Consider the following 20,138-nt stretch of genomic DNA (forward strand, 5'->3'; position numbering starts at 1 on the left):
TAGTTTGTTGGTGATGTGGACACCAAGGAACTTGAAACTCTCGACCCGCTCCACAACAGCCCTGTCAATGTTAATGGGGGTCTGTTCGGCCTGCCTTTTCATGTAGTCCACGATCAGCTCCTTTGTCTTGCTCACATTGAGGGAGAGGTTGTTGTCCTATAGGCTGTCGGTAATCAGGCCTACCACTGTTGTGTTGTGAGCAAACTTAAAGATGGCGTTGGAGTTGTGTTTGCCCATGCAGTCGTGGGTGAACAGAGAGTACAAGAGGGGACTAAGCACGCATACCTGAGGCGCCCCAGTGTTGAGGATCAGAGTGGCAGACTTGTTGTTACCTACCCTTACCACCTGGGGGGCGGCCCGTCAGGAAGTCCAGGATCCGGCTGCAGAGGGAGGTGTTTAGTCCCATGGTCCTTAGCTTAGTGATGAGCTTTGTGGGCACTATGGTGTTGAACACTGAGCTGTAGTCAATGAACAGCATTCTCACATAGGTGTTCCTTTTGTCCAGGTGGGAAAGGGCAGTGTGGAGTGTGACTGACATTGCGTCATCTGTGGATCTGTTGGGGCGGCATGCGAATTGGAGTGTGTCTAGGATGATGCTGTTGATGTGAGCCATGATCAGCCTTTCAAAGCACTTCATGGCTACTGACGTGAGTGCTACAGGGCGGTAATCACTTAGGCAGGTTACCTTCACTTCCTCGGGCAAAGGGACGATGGTGGTTTGCTTGAAACATGTAGGTATTACAGACTCAGTCAGGGAGAGGTTGAAAATGTCAGTGAAGACACTTGCCAAATTGGTCAGAGCATGCTTTGAGTTCAGTTATTGATGAAGCTGATGACTAAGGTGGTATACTCCTCAATGCCATTTGATGAATCCCGGAACATATTCCAGGCTGTGCTAGCAAAATAGTCCTGTAGCGTAGCATCCGCGTCATCTGACCACTTCCATATTGAGCGAGTCACTGGTACTTCCTGCTTTAGTTTTTGCTTGTAAGCAGGAATCAGGAGAATAGAATTATGGTCAGATTGGCCAAATGGAGGGCGAGGGAGAGCTTTGTATGCGTCTCTGTGTGTGGAGTAAAGGTGGCCTAGAGTTGTTTTTCCTCTGGTTGCACATGTGACATGCTGGTAGAAATGAGGTAAAACGGATTGAAACTGAGAATTTTCTTGTTTGCTTATGGCCTTATGCAGCTGGTTGAGTGCCGTCTTAGTGCCAGCATCGGCATGTGGTGGTAAATAGACGGCTACGAATGATATAGATGAGAACCTTTTTGGTAGATCGTGTGGTCTACAGCTTATCATAAGGTGCTCTACCTCATGCGAGCAATATCTCGAGACTTCTTTAATATTAGACATCGCGCACCAGATGTTATTTACAAAAAGACAAACACCCTCGCCCCTCGTCTTACCAGACGTAGCTTCTCAGTCCTGCCGATGCATGGAAAATACTGCCAGCCCTATATTATCCGCGTAGTCGTTCAGCCACGACTCAGTGAAACATAAGGTATTACAGTTTTGTATGTCCCGTTGGCAAGAAACTCTTGATCGTATATCATCTAATTTGTTTTCCAATGATTGCACGTTGTCCAATAGAACAGACGTTAGTGGAAGTCTACTCACTCGTCTACACAAATTATGGGGATTTGGGCCCGTTCCCGAGAAAGCAGTAAATCCTTCACATCGGACTCGTTACAGAAAAAATCTTTGTGCAGTTCGAGGTGAGTAATCGCTGTTCTGATGTTCAGAAGTTATTTTCGGTCATAAGAGATGGTAGCAGCAACATTATGTACAAAATTTGTAAAAAAACTAGTTAGAAACAAAAAAACGAACAAAATAGCACAGTTGTTTAGGAGCCCATAAAAATGGCAGCCATCCCCTCCAGCGCCATTCTCTCTGAGGTAGTGAGTGCTTTGGAGCAGGTTCCCATCTCTACAGAGGAATGCTAGAGCTCTGTCAGAGTAACCTCGGGTTCTTGGTCACCTCCCTGACCAAGGCCCTTCTTCCCCGATTGCTCAGTTTGGCTGGGTGGCCAGCTCTAGGAAAAGTCTTGGTGTTCCAAATGTCTTCCTTTTAAGAATGATGGAGGCAAGTGTGTTCTTGGAGACCTTCAATCATGCAGAATTGTTTTGGTACCCTTGCCCAGATCTGTGCCTCGACACAATCCTGTCTCGGAGCTCTTCGGACAATTCCTTCAACCTCATTGCTTGGTTTTTGCTCTGACATGCACTGTCAACTATGGGACCTTATATAGACAGGCCTGATCACTGACAACGTCAAGACAGCATATAGGGAGGAGGTCAGAGACCTGGCCGTGTGGTGCCAGGATAGCAACCTCTCCCTCAATGTGATCAAGACAAAGGAGATGATTGTGGACTATAGGAAAAGGAGGACCGAGCACGCCTCCATTCTCATCGACGGGGCTGTAGTGGAGCAGGTTGAGAGCTTCAAGTTCCTTGGTGTCCACATCACCAACAAACTATCATGGTCCAAACATATCAAGATAGTCGTGAAGAGGGCACGACAAAGCCTATTCCCCCTCAGGAGACTGAAAAGATTTGGCATGGGTCCTCAGATCCTCAAAACGTTCTACAGCTGCACCATCGAGAGCATCCTGACTGGTTGCGTCACCGCCTGGTAGGGCAACCGCCTGGTAGTGCATACGGCCCAGTACATCACTGATGCCAAGCTTCCTGCCATCCAGGACCTCTATATCGGGCATTGTCAGAGGAAGGCCCTAAAAATGGTCAAAGACTCCAGCCAACCTAGTCATAGACTGCTCCCTCTGCTGTCGCGCGGCAAGCGGTACCGGAGCGCCAAGTCTAAGTCCAAAAGGCTTCTTAACAGCTTCTACCCCCAAGCCATAATACTCCTGAACAGCTAATCAAATGGCTACCCAGACTATTTGCATTGTCCCCCCCCCCCCCCACCCCCTCTTTAACGCTGCTGCTACTCTCTGGTTATTATTTATGCATAGTCACTTTCACGCTACCTACATGTACATATTACCTCAACTAACCTGTGCCCCCACACATTGACTCTGTACTGTTATTTTACTGCTTCTATTTCTTACTTCATTTTTTACCTAACGCTTATTTTTCTTAAAACTGCATTGTTGGTTAAGGGCTTGTAAGTAAGGATTTCGGCGCATGTGACAAATACAATTTGATTGATTTGTGTGCATTTCCAAATTATGTCCAATCAATTGAATTTACCACAAGTGGACTCAAATCCAGTTGTAGAAACATCTCAAGGCTGATCAATGGAAACAGGATGCACCCGAGCTCATTTTTGAGTCTCATAGCAAAGAGTCTGAAATACTTACGTAAATAAGGTTTTTCTGTTTTATTTTTAATACATTTGCAAAAAAATCTAAAAATCTATTTTCACTTTGTCGTTATTGGGTATTGGGTGTAGATCGCAAAGGATAATTTTATTTACATTTTAGAATAAGGCTGTAACGTAACAAAATGTGGAAAAAGTCAAGGGGTCTGAATACTTTCCAAAGGCAATGTATATTCTTTTTATGGTTCTTCTGTTAAAAACATTTTATTTTGGCCCTATCCACATAGGTCAATTTCCACGAGTGTAAGGGCTTAACCCCCGACAAAATAGAATACCAGTTAGGCAACTTTATAAAACACGTAGTCAACGTTATACTATATAACATAAACAAAGACACAGATACTTGATCAGGTAGGCCGCCATTGTAGATACTATGATGGGCAGGCCGTCATTGTAAATAAGAATTTGTTCTTAATTGACTTGCCTAGTTAAATAAAGGTTAAATAAATCAGGGGAGTGATCGCTGGTTTTCTATCCCTGCAAGACATTACCCAATAACCTGAACGAAATCCAACCTTGCAGATAAAATAAAATAAATCTAGAGAAAGTACATTTCCCCCACAAAATGTGTGGTAATACATGTGAAATGTTGAAGGGATGGATGGAGAGACAAAGACACAGAGAGAGCGAGAGAGATACTTACATATGAGACAAAGAGGTTGCGCTTCTTCCTCATGGGTTGCTACCTCATCGGAGGAGCTGTCATAATCATCATTTCCTTCCTCCTCACTCCCTGAGATGTAGACACCTGTAAAACCAAAATATAAGCTACACAGGCACAACTCCGTATGACTGACTGTCTGTATAGTCTGACATCCCATCCTCATTAACCACCTGAATCACGACAGACTTTCCAAGGCTTTTGATCAAATATATTACACCAACAGGTAGTCTTTCTTACAGTTAGTACATGTGCTTCTAAGTTGAAACCCTTAAAAGCACACAAAGAAGTCTAGGATGACATGTTATAGTATTTCAAGGATACTGTTTTAATGATTAAAAGAGTTTGAGAATCTAATGTTTTTGGACAACCAACCAATAAATAATAAATAATATTGAAACAATCATTCATTTAATAATATAAACAAAATAAGAAGAGATTGCAATATCCATCATTACAGCAAACTGTGGCAAACCTAACTAAACAGAGTATTAGTGAGTGAGTGAGTGAGTGAGTGAGTGAGTGAGTGAGTGAGTGAGTGAGTGAGTGAGTGAGTGAGTGAGTGAGTGAGTGAGTGAGTGAGTGAGTGAGTGAGTGAGTGAGTGAGTCAAGTCAGGCCCACCTTTTGATCATGAGACTGACTTTTATCCTTTTCAGTCACTTCCACATTTCAGATCCTTGTTTACGTCTTTCAAGTTTGCGATAACTTCACCTTTAGCAGCCAGCTGTGCCCTCAGTTTGTTTTTTTCGGACATTATAGTAGGTGAAAATATTATTGGCTTCTGCATCAAAGTATAAAAACATTCCACTCAGCAACATTTTATTGGAGTGCACATTATAGCGCTATCTCACTCTGATTTTGGAGGCAGCCTTGGCTCTCATTTCCGAATTGAATAATGTAGATTGAGTGTTGTCTCAATCCTGACACTGAAAGACAATATTTTGCCCAAATGTCATGAGATCATATTACATGATGAGTTAACATGACTGTTAGGTTCATGTTTTAAATAGCCCTATAATTCTGTAATAACGGTGCTCTCTCTCTGGAGAACGCGCAGTAAGTTTGAGTTACTGTTGGACTGTTAACTAATGTTAACTCCAAAGATAAGACAACTTGGATAAGCTTTACCAACAGTACATACTGTAGTGGCCATTACACTCGGGCCCGGCCCAACAGTAACTAAAACTTACTGCGCTGGTGCATTAAAACCAGACGGAGAGCACGGTAATTAAAGAAGAATAGGGCTATTGAAAACCTGAACTAAACAATGATTACATAACATAATGATGTAGTATATTAGAGATTTGGTATAGTTTTTGCTTTTGCACCGAAAAACAAGGAGGAATCAAATCTGAAGGCACGCAGAATTTAGCACAACACAGCACAGAATATGTCACGACACCTACAGAAGGTGGCGCCCCTTCTCGCCCGGGCGGCGCTCGGCGGTCGTCGTCGCCGGCCTACTAGCTGCCACTGATTTATGTTTCACGTTCTGTTAGTTAGGCCTAGGTTAGTTACGCACCTGTTTTGTATTAGTTGTTAGTGGGGAGGGGTATTTAGGCTAGCTAGTTAGATTTGTGGTTTGTGCGGGATTGTTTGTTGTCAGGGTTGTATGTTGTTTATGGGGATCTGTGTTTTTCCCTCTTGGGATTACAAAGTATTGTATTTGGGCTTCGTCCCTGGTTATCGTTCGTAAGAGGGTGGTGCCTTTTATTTAGCACACCCTGCACTCTGTTCTTTTCATTTTTTCCGTGAGAATATTTATTAAAAGTTTATTCCCGGAATCATCTGTCTCCTGCGCCTGACTCCACCTCTCCTGATTCCTCAGGCCACCCATTGTGACAGAATCCCGCACCCGCTATGGAGTCAGCAGGAGCTTCAGCGCCAGCCCCGTCTATGGAAGAACGGATTGACCAACACTCCACCCTCCTCCACTGTCTGGGTACTGCCATGGACCAGGTGCTGGCGCGCCTAGAGAGATGGGACCGAAGCGCTTCCAGCCCCACTAACCAACCGGTTCAACAGCCAGTATCCCAACCAGCATCTACAGCACCCAGTGCCAGCGGGGTTAAACTCTCCCCTCCCAGGGAGTACGATGGCATGGCCGCTGGGTGTAAGGGGTTCCTACTCCAGCTGGAGTTATACCTAGCGACCGTCAGTCCTCCTCCCTCGGAGGAGGAGAGTGTCAGCGTCCTCGTCTCGTGTTTCACGGGTAGAGCCCTGGTATGGGCCAACGCCGTCTGGGACAGTCCGGACTCAGCCAGGGACAACTACCCAGAGTTCACCCGTCGCTTCCGGGCAGTGTTCGATCATCCCCCGGAGGAGAGAGCGGCGGGGGAGCGGCTGTTCCACCTGAGACAGGAGACGAGGAGCGCGCAGGACTTTGCTCTTGAGTTCCGGACCCTGGCTGCTGGAGCGGGGTGGAATGAGAGGGCCCTTATAGATCACTACAGGTGTAGTTTGAGGGAGGACGTCCACCGGGAGTTAGCATGTAGGGACACTACAGTCTCCCTGGACCAGCTGATTGACCTGTCGATCCGTTTGGACAATCTGCTGGCCGCCCGCGGGCGTCCGAACCGGGCCCTGCTCGTTCCACCTCCTAGCCCTCCTGCTCCCACGCCTATGGAGATAGGGGGGGCTGCCGCCAGGAAGGCCGGAGGGGGAGCCCTCTCCTGTACCGCCTGTGCTGGAGGAGCTCACCCGGGAGTCTAGATGGCAGGCAGAGCACTTCTTTGACACCTCAGGTGAGTCAGCACCAGCCTCACCCAGACCCCCCTGTCAGTCACATGTTTGCATTAGTGTCCTTTCCCGCTTTTTCCCCTCACTCCCGGCTTAAGGTGCTAGTCGATTCAGGCGCGGCCGGGAGTTTTATGGACCGTGGGGTCGCCACTAAGTTAGGGATTCCCTTGGTTCAGCTGGGCCAACCCTTCCCCGTGCACGCCTTAGACAGTCGACCACTAGGGTCCGGTCTGGTCAGGGAGGTTACCGTGTCTCTGGTAATGGTAATGCAGGGGGGTCATGAGGAGAGTATCAGTCTCTTCCTCATTGATTCCCCGGCGTTTCCGGTGGTACTAGGGATCCCCTGGCTAGCCACTCACAACCCTAACATTTCGTGGAGACAGAGGGCTCTTAAGGGGTGGTCAAGGTAGTGCATGGGCAGATGCATAGGGGTTTCCGTCGGTGCGACTACAGTGGAGAGTCCAGACCAAGTCTCTACCGTGCACATTCCCTCAGAGTGTGCCGATTTGGCTATCGCCTTCAGTAAAACGAACCAATTACCACCTCATCGACGAGGAGACTGTGCGATAGACCTCCAGGTAGGCGCTGCACTTCCCCGTAGTCACGTGTATCCCTTGTCTCAGGAGGAGACAGTGGCTATGGAGACATACGTCACAGAATCCTTGAGGCAGGGATTCATTCGGCCATCTAACTCACCCGTCTCCCCGAGGAAGAAGGAGGGGGGTCTGCGCCCGTGCATTGACTATAGAGGTCTAAATGCCATCACAGTGGGTTACAGTTACCCGCTACCTCTTATCGCGTCGGCGATAGAGTCATTTCACGGGGCTCGCTTCTTCACGAAGTTAGATCTCAGGAGTGCATACAATCTGGTGCGTATCCGAGGGGGGGACGAGTGGAAAACTGCATTTAGTACCACATCTGGCCATTATGAGTACCTCGTCATGCCATATGGGTTAACCTCTCTAGGGCAGGCGGGACGAATTCGTCCCACCTACGTAACAGCCAGTTGAATCCTGTGGCGCGATTTTCAAATACCTTAAAAATCCTATTACTTCAATTTATCAAACATATGACTATTTTACAGCTATTTAAAGACAAGACTCTCGTTAATCTAACCACACTGTCCGATTTCAAAAAGGCTTTACAACGAAAGCAAAACATTAGATTATGTCAGCAGAGTACCAAGCCAGAAATAATCAGACACCCATTTTTCAAGCTAGCATATAATGTCACAAAAACCCAGAAGACAGCTAAATGCAGCACTAACCTTTGATGATCTTCATCAGATGACACACCTAGGACATTATGTTATACAATACATGCATGTTTTGTTCAATCAAGTTCATATTTATATCAAAAAACAGCTTTTTACATTAGCATGTGACGTTCAGAACTAGCAAACTTCCGGGGAATTTACTAACAATTTACTAAATTACTCACGATAAACGTTCACAAAAAGCATAACAATTATTTTAAGAATTATAGATACAGAACTCCTCTATGCACTCGATATGTCCGATTTTAAAATAGCTTTTTGGTGAAAGCACATTTTGCAATATTCTAAGTACATTGCCCAGCCATCACGGGCTAGCTATTTAGACACCCGGCAAGTTTAGCACTCACCATAATCAGATTTACTATTATAAAAGTTTGATTACCTTTTGTTGTCTTCGTCAGAATGCACTCCCAGGACTGCTACTTCAATAACAAATGTTGGTTTGGTCCAAAATAATCCATCGTTATATCCGAATAGCGGCGTTTTGTTTGTGCGTCCCAGACACTATCCGAAATGGTAAATCAGGGTCGCTCGCATGGCGCAATTCGTGACCAAAAAATTCTAAATATTCCAATACCGTACCTCGAAGCCTGTCAACCGCTGTTTAAAATCAATTTTTATGCAATTTATCTCGTAAAAAAGCGATAATATTCCGACTGGGAATCTCCTTTTCGGCAAACAGAGGAAAAAACACAAAGACGGGGGCGACCAGTGCACGCGCCTAATGCCCATTGTCCCTTGATCGGCCACTTGAGAAAGGTGATAATGTGTTTCAGCCTGGGGCTGGGATGACGACATTCAGCTTTTTCCCGGGCTTTGAGAGCCTATTGGAGCCATGGGAAGTGTCACGTTACCGCAGAGATCCTTTGTAATTGAATGAGATGTCAAAGAAAGACAATAAATGGTCAGACAGGCCACTTCCTGTAAAGGAATCTCTCAGGTTTTGACCTGCCATTTGAGTTCTGTTATACTCACAGACACCATTCAAACAGTTTTAGAAACTTTGGAGTGTTTTCTATCCAAAGCCAATAATTATATGCATATTCTAGTTACTGGGCAGGAGTAGTAACCAGATTAAATCGGGTACGTTTTTTATCCAGTCGTGTCAATACTGCCCCCTAGCCCTAACAGGTTAAAGAATGCTCCCGCCGTCTTTCAATCCTTTGTGAACGAGGTTCTCCGGGACCTGCTCGGTCAGGGTGTGGTGGTGTACATCGATGATATTCTGATCTACTCCGCTACACGCGCCGAGCATGTGTCTCTGGTGCGTAAAGTGCTAGAACGACTGGTGGAGCATGACCTATACGTCAAGGCGGAGAAATGTGAGTTCTCCAAACCAGCCGTCTCTTTCCTGGGATATCGCATTTCCACGTCCGGGGTGGAGATGGAATGTGACTGCATTTCGGCCGTGCGTAATTGGCCGACTCCCACCATGGTGAGGGAGGTGCAGCGATTCTTGGGGTTTGCCAACTACTATCGGAGGTTTATCCGGGGCTTTGGGCAGGTGGCGGCTCCCATTACCTCACTGATGAAGGGGGGCCCGGTGCAGCTGCGGTGGTCGGCGGAGGCGGACAGGGCCTTTAGTCGGCTGAAGGCTCTGTTCACCGATGCACTGGTGCTGGCGCATCCGGGTCCCTCTTTGCCATTCATAGTAGAGGTGGACGTGTCCGAGACTGGGGTGGGAGCTGTGTTATCACAACGCTCGGGCGCGCCACCGAAGCTTCGCCCCTGCGCTTTCTTCTCTAAGAAGTTGAGTCTGGCGGAGTGTAACTATGACATGGGGGACAGGGAATTGCTGGCTGTGGTAAAAGCCCTGAAGGTGTGGAGACATTGGCTTGAGGGGGCGCGTCACCCTTTTCTCATCTGGACCGACCACCGTAACCTGGAGTACATCCGGGTGGCGAGGAGACTGAACCCTCGTCAAGCCAGGTGGGCGATGTTCTTTATGAGATTTCAGTTCACAATCTCGTACATCCCAGGTTCCCGGAACTCTAAGGCCGACGCACTCTCTCGTCTCCATGACCCTGAGGAACGGTCCACCGAGTCCACCCACATACTTCCAGCCTCCTGCCTGGTGGCACCGGTGGTCTGGGAGGTGGATGCGGATATCGAGCGGGCGTTACGGGCGGAACCCACTCCTCCTCAGTGTCCCGTGGGTCGTAAGTACGTCCCGCTCGGTGTCCGCGATCGGTTGATTCGGTGGGCGCACACGCTACCCTCCTCGGGTAACCCGGGGATTGAGCGTACGGTGCGTGGTCTTAGTGCGAAATGCGGATATCGTGGGAAATACTGGTGGCCCACCTTGGTGAAGGACGTGAGGCGCTATGTCTCCTCCTGTTCGGTGTGCGCCCAGAGTAAGGCTCCTAGGCATTTGCCTAGAGGGAAATTACTGCCCCTCCCGGTTCCACAGCGACCATGGTCCCACCTGGATTTCCTCACCAATCTCCCGCTGTCTCAGGGCAACACTGCGATCCTGGTCGTTGTGGACCGGTTCTCTAAGTCCTGCCTTCTGCTCCCTTTACCCGGTCTTCCTACAGCCCTGCAGACCGCGGAAGCACTATTCACCCACGTTTTCCGGCACTACGGGGTGCCTGAGGACATCGTTTCGGATCGAGGTCCCCAGTTCATGTCCCGGGTGTGGCGTGCATTTATGGAGCGACTGGGGGTCTCGGTCAGTTTGACCTCAGGTTTTCACCCCGAAAGTAATGGGCAGGTTGAGAGGATAAACCAGGATGTGGGCAGGTTTCTGCGGTCCTACTGCCGGGACCGGCCAGGGGAGTGGGCGAGGTTCGTGCCGTGGGCCGAGTTAGCTCAGAACTCTCTTCGCCACTCCTCGACCAATCTGTCACCTTTTCAATGTGCGTTGGGTTATCAGCCGGTCCTGGGGCCCTGGCATCAGAGCCAGATGGAGGCCCCTGCGGTGGAGGACTGGGGCCAGCGCTCAAGGGAAACCTGGAACGCCGTCAAGGAGTCACTGGAACGGTGGGGGACATATTGGACACTACACTAATCCAGGACTTCCACCGCCTCCATCCGGATCGCCCTGCGCCTCGTCCTTCCGGGGCGTCCTCGAGGCCGGCGTCAACGCGCGGGGGTACTGTCACGACACCTATGGAGGGTGGCGCCCCTCCTCGCCCGGGCGGCGCTCGGCGGTCGTCGTCCTACTAGCTGCCACTGATTTATGTTTCACGTTCTGTTAGTTAGGCCTAGGTTAGTTACGCACCTGTTTTGTATTAGTTTGTGTAGGTTTGTGGTTTGTGCGGGATTGTTTGTTGTCAGGGTTGTATGTTGTTTATGAGGATCTGTGTTTTTCCCTCTCGGGATTACGAAGTATTGTATTTGGGCTGCGTCCCTGGTTATCGTTCGTAAGAGGGTGGTGTCTTTTATTTAGCACACCCTGCACTCTGTTCTTTTCATTTTTTTCCGTGAGAATATTTATTAAAAGTTTATTCCCGGAATCATCTGTCTCCTGCGCCTGACTCCACCTCTCCTGATTCCTCAGGCCACCCATTGTGACAGAATAACAACAGTCCTAGAGGACCTCATAGATCAAAAAAGAGTTAGGACTGACTTTAGTGTTGTTATGTTGTAATTGTTGGCTATATTGCTTTGCTTGTTTATTAGTTTTAAACCTCTAAAATAACAGTTGATATATAATGATGAAAAATTAAAAAATGGCAAATTCTTGATGTGTCGATTACTGGTCATATAATGACAGTGTGGGACTTTGTTTGAATTGGCCCCAGTGCCTCCACATCTTCCATAGATGGATAATCTGTTTTTAAATAAAGAACAGAACTCAATAAAGACTAAAGTTAAACACTGTTTTAAAGTCTGTCTCACAGTGACGCTTTGGCCTGTGTGAACGTTACCAAGGGATTAGGTACTAAGGCTTTGTTTTAGACCTGGCATACGCTTCAAGGCACGGCAGCTGCCAAAACCGCTGGGTTCGTGTTGTTGGACTAGACACTTTGACAGCAGAGGACATCATAGCTCAAAACCAAACATGGACAGACTTTAGTGTAAGTATGATGCAAAAGTGGCCTTTTTTGCTTTGATTGTTTATTACTTTTAAACTTTAAAGAAACAGTTGAAGTCGGAAGTTTACATTCACTGAGGTTGGAGTCATTAAAACCTGTTGGGGCTCGGGGGCAGTATTGAGACATTTTGAAAAAAATATGTGCCCATTTTTAACTGCCTCCTACACCAACTCAGAAGCTAGGATATGCATATTATTAACACATTCGGATAGAAAACACTCTGAATTTTCTAAAACAGTTTGAATGGTGTCTGTAAGTATAACAAAACTCATATTGCAGGCAAAAACCTGTGAAAAATAGATCCCAAAAAAATGTGGATTTTGTGACTGTACTATTTAGTGTCATTGTTTTATAGATACCATAGTGAGAAAGGATTCATTTCGCAACACCTACGGCTTCCACTAGATGTCAACGATCTTTATAAAGTTGTTTGAAGCGTCTATGATAAACAGAGAGCAAATTAGAATCCAAGGAAGTTGACATGTCATCACTTCATTTTTTTGCGCCTGCGCATAAATCTGAGAGACGTGAGTTTGTCATCATTTTTTATCTAGACATAGGATAGGTTGTGTGAAAATATTACTGATGTTTAACGTTAAAAATGGACCAAAAGATTAATGCTAAACAACATTTGACATGTTTGAACGAACATAAATAGATTATTTACTAGGTTTTTTTAGCTTTTCGGCGTGATTTTACCAGCCCCACACCACGTTTTGTGGGAGCATAATGAACGCTAAGTACTTGGTGTTATTTGGACATAAATTATGAACTTTGTCAAAAGAAACCACATTTGTTCCGGACCTGGAATGCCTTCTGGACCTGGGATCCTGCCTTCTGATGGAGATAATCAAAGGTAAGGGGGTATTTACAATGTTATTATCGATTTTAGATGATGCTAACTGTATAGCATAGCCTGTTGTTCTTAGCATAGCACCCCGTTTATTGCAAAATGTGATTTCCCAGTAAAGTTATTTTGAGATCTGGCCATTCGGTAGCAATTACGAGATGATAATATATTATTCTTTGAATGACAATATTATAATTTACCAATGTTTTCGAATAGTAATTTTGTTATGTTCACCGGAAGCATTTCAGAGAAGAAAAAAATCTGAATTTCAGGCTACTGTAAAATGCTGTTTTTGGATATAAATATGAACTTGATGGAACAAAAAATGCATGTATTGTATAACATAATGTCCTAGGAGTGTCATCTGATGGAGATTGACAAAAGTTAGTGCATAATTCAAGCTGGTTTCTGCTTTTGGTGATGCCTGACCTTGAATTGAAAATGGATGTTTGTACTTTTGTGGCTATGTACTGTCCTAACATAATCTAACTTTATGCTTTTGCCGTAAAGCCTCTTTGAAAATCGAACAATGTGGTTAGATTAAGGAGATGTTTATCATTTAAATTGTGTAAAATAGTTGATTGTTTGAGAAATTGAAATTATTAGATTTTTGATGTTTTGAATTTCCAGCCTTGTTAGCAATCCCGGCTCGGGGTTCATTGCTAACCTGTAGCCCCAACAGGTTAAAACTCGTTTTTCAACCACTCCACAAATTTCTTGTTAACAAAATATAGTTCTGGTAAATCACTTAGGATATCTACTTTGTGCATGACAAGTAATTTTTCCAACAATTGTTTACAGACAGATTATTTCACTTATAATTCACTGTATCACAATTCCAGTGGGTCAGAATTTTATATACACTAAGTTGACTGTGCTTTTAAACAGCTTGGAAAGTTCCAGGAAATTATGTCATGGCTTTAGAAGCTTCCGATATGCTAATTGACATAATTTGAGTCAATAGGAGGTGTACCTGTGGATGTATTTCAATGTCAACCTTCAAACTCAGTGCCTCTTTGCTTGACATCATGGGAAAATCAAAAGAAATCAGCCAAGACCTCAGAAAAAAAATTGTACACCTCTGGTTTATCATTGGGAGCAATTTCCAAACACCTGAAGGTACCACGATCATCTGTACAAACAATAGTACGCAAGTATAAACACCATGGGACCATACAGCTGTCAAAACGCTCAAGAAGGAGACACGTTCTGTCTCCTAGAGATGAATGTACTTTGGTGCGAAAAGTACAAATCAATCCCAGAACAGCAGCAAAGGACCTTGTGAAGATGGAGGAAACAGGTACAAAAGTATCTATATCCACAGTAAAACGAGTCCTATATCGACATAACCTGAAAGACCGCTTAGCAAGGAAGAAGCCAATGCTCCAAAACCGCCATAAAAAGCCAGACTACGGTTTGGAACTGCACATAGGGACAAAGATCGTACTTCTTAGAGAAATGTCCTCTGGTCTGATGAAACAAAAATAGAACTGTTTGGCCATAATGACCATTGATATGTTTGGAGGAAAAAGGGGGAGGCTTGCAAGCCAAAAAACACCATCCCAACCATGAAGCACAGGGGTGGCAGCATAATGTTGTGGGGGTGCTTTGCTGCAGGAGGGACTGGTGCACTTCACAAAATAGATGCCACCATGAGGCAGAAAAATGTGGTGGATATATTGAAGCAACATCTCAAGACATCAGTCAGGAAGTTAAAGCTTAGTCGCAAATGGGTATTCCAAATGGACAATGACCCCAAGCATACTTCCAAAGTTGTGCAAAATGGCTTAAGGACAACAAAGTCAACATATTGCAGTGGCCATCACAAAGCCCTGACCACAATCTTATTGAAAATCTGTTGGCAGAACAGAAAAAGCAAGTGGGTGCAAGGAGGCCCACAAACCTGACTCAGTTACACCAGCTCTGTCAGGAGGAATGGGACAAAATTCACGCAACTTATTGTGGGAAGCTTGTGGAAGGCTACCCGAAATGTTTGACCCAAGTTAAACAATTTAAAGGCAATGCTACCAAATACTAATTGAGTGTATGTAAACTTCTGACCCACTGGGAACGTGATGAAAGAAATAAAAGCTGAAATAAATCACTCTCTACTATTATTCTGACATTTCACATTCTTAAATTAAAGTGGTGATCCCAACTGACCTAATACAGGGAATTTTTACTAGGACTAAATGTCAGGAATTGTGAAAAACTGAGTTTAAATGTATTTGGCTAAGGTGTATGTAAACTTCCGACTTCAACTGTATGTACTACAACTATCTTTGTTTTTTGCAATATCCAGAAATCGCTCTGCCATTTCCTGGTTGCTAAAATTTGAATATTTCTCCTAATTTCAGTTTATGTGACGAAACAGTCATTGTGAAACCACTGAAATATATTTTCCATTACTAAAAATAGTGTATTTTCTGCTGTTTAAAGCTGGTGTACAAAACCAAAAGACGCAAAAACAAAGTATAGAAATAGCCCACATAGAACAGATCGACCGCTTATTAGACATGCATGCACAGATCTATAACTCAGATTTCAATGTGAATTTGGTCAGGTCGCCCAAAAAGTTATATATTGTAGCTTTAAGTTAAAGTTAATTTAAATAATATCAAAAACCAGAAAGGGCTAAATGTTGGTGTATACATTTCTGTTAATGCTCATATAATTGAAGTGTAGGCCCCAACCTACCCATCACTTCACCTTGAGTAGTCCTGGACTTCGCTGGCTTTGTCTTCGTCGTTCGTTTCCATTTCGAGGAAGATGGATCATCTGTTTTCATAGTTTATCATACAGTGGTATTATTGGCTTTCTTTCATACATTTAGCATTTGAAGGAGTTGGCATCATCTAGACGTCCTCCTCTATGGCTCCACCACCTGCTTTTTCACAATGCCCACAGTCACTAATAGAAAACAAAGTATTCAAGATCACACAGACTGCCTTTAAAACACACCCCTCCCATCCGGCCTCAGATAACAGGTTCCTGCTGTGCAAAAAGGCATGCTTTGGTAAGAGCTTTGTGCCTTTTTCCATCACTGAGCTCAAAAAACTTCCCTCCTGATAACTACCATTAAGTTATGTCATGCTGTCTTGTCTAGATGTCACCTTCATGATGATGGTGCGTTGAGTGTGATTTTTTATTTTTTATTTTATATAATGATGTTGACTGTTGGTGAATATACAGCTATTTACCATACAGGCTGTGAAAACAAATGTGCTCTTTGAGGACAATACAGATCTATCTATTTATCTATCTATTTTGAGTAAGGTCCTAGATCTGACTGACATTAAAACCCATGTTTAATATTAATCATTTAATCAAAGGACAATATCGCACAGATAACATGGAAAAAATAAATACACACCCTGCCAAAGCAGTTGAACAGCAGATGGTGCCATTGGCCTGAGCAACCTGCCTTGCGTGTATTCATCTTTTGTTGGCGCTCCTTCTTCCGCCAAGGATCCATTCTGTAATTTTCAAAGAAGTCTATGTCACATGGATATTGCTTTAAATCAAATACATTTTGATTGCATCTACATGGAGTGAATGTAAAACATATTTCCACTGAATGCAATTTAATTGCACTACCAAAATGTAATCTCATGGCTGCAATGCATAGCGTGTCACATCGTTACACGTGGTTATAAAAAATACAATGTTCTTGATTTACTAACAGTTAGCTAGCTAACAGTTAGTAGGCTACAAGTTATTTGGCCAGCTAACGGTATAATACAAATTCGTGCTATATGGGCAAGCTTATTTGGAATTTCTGAACAGTTAGCTAGTTACCGTTAGCTACAGCTAATACAGCCAGCCCTGTAATGTTACTTACAGTAACATGACCACCACATATATTGAAATACCATAATATCAAGATTGTACATGTACCTATGATAACTAAGTAGCTAGCGAGAATAATTTACTTGAGTCACATTTGGTATACAATGATGACATTGGATAACACTGTTATTAACGGTAAGCTAATTGTGTGAGTCTCCCTACCTAGCTACTATGATAAGGTTTTCTGTTAGCTAGCTAGCTAGGTAGCTTGCAAAGCAAGTCAGCAAACAATGTAAATATGCTAGCTCCCATTGTAAGTTAGCTAGCTAAAATTATGACTGATTTGACCATTTCTGTAAAATGAAAATTCCAAAATTAACTTTACTGTTCGCTACATGTTCTTGAGAAATGTCACTTTGTTAGCATACCTTGACCTACCTTTTACAATCACATTCACTGCATGGAGCAAAATGACTCGCTGAGGAAAAATTCTAATTCAAAGCTTGTGATTGGTCTATATAGAAAAATGTTTTTATTTTTTGGGGGGGAAACTGACAGGGGCAAAATAGTAATTAGCCTATAGGGTGCATTATTTAAAAAAAAGGACCTGTAGGGGTAGCCTAACTTTTGGCCAATTAATACTTATTAGATGACAAGATAAAACATGAGAAAAGGGTCATTCCTCATTCATTTGATTTGAATCTGACATTTAAAAAAACACATAGCCTAAAAAGTTAGTGTCTAAAGGAAATATTGAATAACGAGAAACAGAATAATGGTTTGATTATTCAAATGTTGTGTTTTAGATTATCGGTTTCTATGCACCGTAAACTATGTTTGCCTATTCGTACCTTAACCCGAACCCGTCGGGAACCGACAATATAATTGTGGATGGGCTCCATAACATGCAACCGATCACCACAAGCTTTAGTGCCTACTACCATTAAAGAAAGCATGAATGTCCTTCGATATTCCATTATAGGCTTTTTGAATGGTAATCCAACTCAGAATTGTAAATCGGGAACTCGGGCCTCTTTCTAGAGCTAAGACCTGAAGTTCACTGACGTCATCATGATTCGACCTTGATTTTTTTCAGAGTTCCCAGTTGTCTTGAAAGCACCATAAATCCAGAGAATGCCAGACTTTGATGCCAAAATTTGCCCACGAAGGACAGCCACGCCACCTTCCTGTTCAAGAGAGCACAGCACAACAAGGTGAGTCCAAAAATGTATTGTATGCTCCTGCATAAATTATGTAATATGCCAGGGAGATATGTATACTGTAGCTAAGAAAGTAATACTAAGTCTATGTTGTGTAGTGAGCTATTAGTAGCCCATGTGCATCACCTTAATCATTTGGCCTATTTCCCCCCCTTTATGTATCCTACGGTTCTGACTTGGTGTACAGGAAGAACACTGTAAGAACGGTCCATGTTCTGAATTCTGTCGCTGTACATTTCAAAAGTGCTAAACAAATAGTTATATTGACTACGTCCGTCTTAGCTCGCTCATTAATGTCTTAATCGAAATTACGGATTGCCTCTTATCTGCTTGTCGTCCCCTTATGCCATAGTTTGTACATCTCAATTGTTAGTAAAAACCACATTTGTTGAAGCAAGTCAGCCATATCAGCTGTGTTTTTTAAAAAGGCAGTAAATGAGGCTGAATGAACTGTTTCACTGCCAGACAAGGCTCTGCTGGTAGCCAGGTGTAGCAGTGGTAAGGTGTTGGGACTGCTGTTGGAACTCTGCTGTTGGGACAGCTTTATGTAGGATCTAACAGTTTGTGGACACCATTTGTCACCGTTATAGTGCAATTAAGAAAATCTTTGTTTTCCCCACCAAGATTTACATGCTAAAACCACCACTGCAAATTATTTTCAGTTTCGTGCTTTTACCGATACGTCACTGACTGATTGGATTACTATTGAACTGAGTTGAGTACCCCGGTTCTTAAAAGAAACGCCCTTTTCTAAAAACAAAATTTCATGAAATAACTCTAAAAGTGTAAAATGTAGCCACTTATTTCCCTTTATAGTTTTTTCGCCTAAGCATGATCTAGTTACCACCTAGTACCCTAAACAAGACAAAGGTATAGGCATCTGTTAAACCCAAGTAACCTATAGCCTATTACATCCAAAGTAAACTTCTTAATAGAGCAAAACATGATGGGTATGATACATTTTGTGGCCACCACTGAATTAAATACTTGTTATTATTAATCTGCTGGCACTCGTAGTTGCAGCCGCAGGCAGCATCCACACACACACCAGGTCAAGTTGCTTAATTTGGTTGTGCTCATAACGCACCATGGCTGTTAGAAGAGTATGCATAGTCAAAAGTTGCATGGGGGAAAGTTGATGTGTGTGTGTGTGTGTGTGTGTGTGTGTGTGTGTGTGTGTGTGTGTGTGTGTGTGTGTGTGTGTGATTTCTCATCAACAGGATCCACATTCATACACCATTTTGGATGAACAGGGTCTCTGCACTGTAGCCTATAGCATCCACTTGAACTACCTAGTTTTCCTACCGCACACGTTCATTTTTCAAACTACACCAGGTAGCCTAAATAAAAATAAAACAAAGAATAACGAAAGCTATATAAACATTTGAAATTGAAAAATTGGAACTCAGTTTATAGGCTAGACTGTTATTGAATTTAGCAAGTGGATCAGAAAATTGAGAAATTGAAACATCGAAAATAATATAATATTATCAATTTGAACAATCATATTAAATTATTGGATTAATAAGCATTCCATGCACCCTGTTCTGGCCAAACTCCAGAAATTCGAAAACTGCACCAGGTATTTGCCTGTTGTACATTTGGACCCTGGCTAGGTCAGTTTTATGGATCCGGACCAGATGTTGCAATAGATCCAACTTGTATCGCAGTAAGAAACATTTTTGCTATCTGGGTAATGTTTGGTATCTAATTAGCTTCATTATGACGATAAAGAGTCCAGAAATGTATTAGAAAAGAGAACCATTTTAAAAACAATTGTGAACGAACAAGATGGATGCAAAAAAAAAGGGATTGCTTAAAACGAAAGTCCAATGCCCATAATGTAGATTGTGAATGTGATTGTACAGTGTCTAAAACAGGACTGGCTTACAGTGGTGAGTTTTTACTGTTGAGCATGGTGTGACTTGCTAGCCTAATTAAAAAAGTCATAGACAATTAGCCTAGCTTTTGACCTTTATGGCTCACTCAAATTAAGCTAATGGGCTAATTTGTAATTTGTTAGCACTTCTGATGATTTTATTCATTATATTAATTAATAACAATGTCACAAAAGTACATAAAGTTGTGACTGTTAGGCATAGTGTAGGCCTAGTTAGCTATGTGACTGTTAGGAGTAGTAACAGCTTGATTGTGTAAAAAAATACAACACCCGACAAAGCCTATACGATAGGCCTAACATGTATTTTCTACAATCATTTTAAA

General features: G+C 43.5%; 1 protein-coding gene across 9 annotated transcripts in view; it reads right to left on the reverse strand.

The window, feature by feature from the left end:
• The window catches only part of LOC106573044 (membrane-associated guanylate kinase, WW and PDZ domain-containing protein 2), a 324,009-nt gene that overhangs the window by 244,437 nt on the left and 59,434 nt on the right, over positions 1-20,138 (reverse strand). Inside the window, exons 1-3 of one of the 9 annotated variants that reach the window (XM_045696845.2) lie at positions 16,280-16,379; positions 15,616-15,816; positions 3,983-4,087 (exon numbers count right to left, since the gene is read on the reverse strand). The exons of 7 other annotated variants lie outside the window; for them this stretch is intronic. The gene's annotated coding sequence lies outside the window, so the exon portion shown is untranslated. Of the gene's footprint in view, positions 1-3,982; positions 4,088-15,603; positions 15,817-16,279; positions 16,380-20,138 lie in introns of those variants that run through there. One more of the 9 variants, XM_045696844.2, reaches the window with a different exon arrangement.

The sequence above is a fragment of the Salmo salar genome, chromosome 16, assembly GCF_965601325.2.
Source record: "Salmo salar chromosome 16, fSalSal1, whole genome shotgun sequence".
In the NCBI taxonomy this organism is placed as follows: Eukaryota; Metazoa; Chordata; class Actinopteri; order Salmoniformes; family Salmonidae; genus Salmo; species Salmo salar.